At 48.3% G+C, this 2,864-nt stretch overlaps 1 long non-coding RNA gene across 2 annotated transcripts in view; it reads right to left on the reverse strand.

Annotated features, from left to right (window-relative positions):
• LOC107144303 overlaps positions 1-1,852 on the reverse strand; it is a 17,185-nt gene extending 15,333 nt beyond the window's left edge. The window contains exon 1 of one of the 2 annotated variants that reach the window (XR_007344735.1): positions 1,164-1,852. This is a non-coding gene — a long non-coding RNA (uncharacterized LOC107144303). The remainder of the gene's footprint in view (positions 1-1,163) is intronic. The other variant, XR_001503783.2, reaches the window with a different exon arrangement.
• Positions 1,853-2,864: the final 1,012 nt, after the last annotated feature.

Raw genomic sequence — 2,864 nt, forward strand, 5'->3', positions numbered from 1 at the left:
TGAGAACTCAAGGGGAACTCAGGCAGCAGGATACGCCCTATTCCCAGCAGGAATAATCTTAAACCTTAAACCTGGAACCTAAACCGGGAACGCCCTAATCCACCTTGGTCCTTGAGCAAGGTCACCTACATTCAATGTCACTGCAACATGGGGTACGCTGGCAAGGAAATTGTCATACCTACTTACTTGGCTAATGGCTCCCAGCAGGAGGGGAGGGGAGGGGAGGGGGGATAGTAGAGGATAGGAAAGGCAGCAGAATACAACAGACACTAGTATGGCAATATGTAAATCAATGGATGTGTAACTGATGTGATGCTGAAATCTGTATACGGGGTAAAAATGGGAGTTCATAACCCACTTGAATCAAAGTGTGAAATATGATTTGTCAAGAACTATGTAATGTTTTGAACAACCAACAATAAAAATTAAAGAAAAATAAATAAATAAAATGGCCCATTTGGGGAGAAAGTGTTTAGTAGGGGTTAGGAGAGTAGCTTCCCATCTTGGCCCTCTTACAACTTCAGAGACACAACCTGGAGACATATTGTGGAGGGTCTGGGAATGCCCACACCAGGAGGGTATATTTACTTTGGCAAGAATTTGGGAATCATTGAAAACTTAGTGATCTTGGCGGGATGGAGAAGTTAGACCTGGGCTTTAGCCAAATCTGTTTGCCAACAATGTTCCGGATGTTCCAGAACAGTGGGAACTGGACACCTAATGCTAAAGTCCTATTGTCTTAGCCTCTGTGCTGAAGGAAGGGGGACTAAGATGGGGTAGCAGTAAGGGAGAAGGACAGAATAGGACAGATGACACAAGCTACTCCAACCTCTGAACTTGATGTCAACGACAATGGCAAGTCCCTCTAACAACAATAAAGGGGTCTAGAGGAGGAGGTGGTTTGGGGGAAAGGGTAGTTGGAGAGGGTGCATTTCTTTTGGTCGTGAGATATTAATGGGGGAAAAGAGAAAAAAGAAATCAAGAAAGAGGTCATTTGGGCAGGTGCCAGCCTCAGCCTGTTCTGCACTAGGACCCTGGAGAGTAAGCTGTGCTTTTTCAGGTAAGGCAGCTGAGGGTTTCAGATTTCGGTGCCCATTACCCAGTGACTATGGGCCACCATGGGGATAGGGAAAAATCCCAGGTCCTTCCAGTTCCCTACATACCTGTGCCGAGTAGCTTACTTCTCTTCCTCTGAACGCTGTTCTCCTGAAGCAAATCATAGGTGCTGGATGTTTGGAAGAAAATCACAGTGAGAAGAGCAGGGTGTATAACCAGAGGGTCAAAAGGGAGCCAGAGGATCTGGGTGGAGTGCCAACACTGTCAGCTGTCACAGTGAGCACTGTCTTGAAAAAGAAGAGTGGCTTGCCAGCAAAGGTTCTGGCCTGGCTGGTCCTCATCCTCCTGCAGCCATCTGCTGCTTCCAGGAACAGGGTTTGAAATCCTGGGCCACTGTCTATTGCAGCCTTCACCTTGCATTCCCCCTTTGCCATGGAAAAAAAGGGAAGTCAGAAAACATCCAATGGGCTGGGTTGTGCCCTGGCTGTTGGCATATCCGTGATGCTCTGGTTTGGGGGTTGAGGCGGAGTGAGAATGCTCAGGCCTGCAAAGGGTTCCTGGTTCCAGCTCATTATCAATTTCAATGTTGTGGCATCCAAGATGAGGCAGCCATTAGTGCTTTGGCTCTCTGGTAGCTTCTCTAAGATGGCTACTTGTCAGCAGTCAGGACACTGGCCCTCACCCACTGGCTGATGCTCTCAGGCCATTAGTCTTGCTGGAAGACTCAGGAAGCAGAGGACTTAAGCAATGCTGTAATCACATGTGAATTGCTTTGGCGTAGAGGATTCTGGGTCTGAACCACAAAGCAGGGAGGGGTGGGGACAATGCCTCTTCCTTCCTTGAAAATACATAAATAAAGAAAGACTAATGAGAGCAACGGGAATACAGACACTATAAAGCTTCCCTCTCAGACCTACTGAGTCACTTTCCTACCCTTCAGGCCTGGGCCTATGCTGTAAGTGTTGGGTGAAGCTCCAGTCCAGGATCTCGGATGAACTAGTAACTGAAAGGTTCATTTTTGGCATGAAAGGAATATTCAGTATTCCCATCCAGCCTCTGGCTGCCTTCTGCTCTGAGGGGTCCATGGATGTTAAAGTACTTTGCACATCATTTCTGCTAAAATCCACTTCTTACCATAGTCTCTCCTCCCCTCCCCTTTCCTTTTCTCTCCTCTCCTCTCTTCTCAGCGGATTCCTACCTACTGCACTCCCAGGAAGGCAGGGAAGCCGACCTGGCTTTACCTTCTCTTTTCAAGCAGCAAAACAGAAACACAGTAGACAGCTGGGAGTCAGCTGCAAAACCTGGACACCATCTCTCTGTTTCTCTTCTTGCTAGAGTACAGTGTACTGCATGCTCAGGGGCTGCCATCTGTGGGCTACCTCACTCCCACCGGGGCTGGTATGGAGCAAGCTTGTCAAGAAGACCCCTTCTTCCAGTGTGGACCATGCCAACATCCCTCTGCCAACCCCTTATGCCTTCCCACTCTCTGGTTTTTCTCAGGTTTGGCATCCTTCCAATCCCACAGGAATTGAGCTGATAAATGAATTCATACTCAAAGGTTATTGACTTAATTTGTCACCTCCATCCAGGAGCTGTTTGCACTGAAAAGAGATCCACCAGGGAGAGGGCAATGTTTAACTGCAAAGAATGCCTTTCTAAAGGTGGGGTTTCGGGCACAGGGGCCGTTGGGCAGCCTCTGTCAGATCACCACAGGGGTGACCTTTCTTTCTGCAAAGTCCCGCTGCAAAGGAATTCCCAACTTCAGTATGCACAGGAGTACCCAGGGGTGCTTGGGAAACACTGCAGAT

This window comes from Marmota marmota, unplaced genomic scaffold (assembly GCF_001458135.2).
Source record: "Marmota marmota marmota unplaced genomic scaffold, marMar, whole genome shotgun sequence".
Taxonomy (NCBI): Eukaryota; Metazoa; Chordata; class Mammalia; order Rodentia; family Sciuridae; genus Marmota; species Marmota marmota.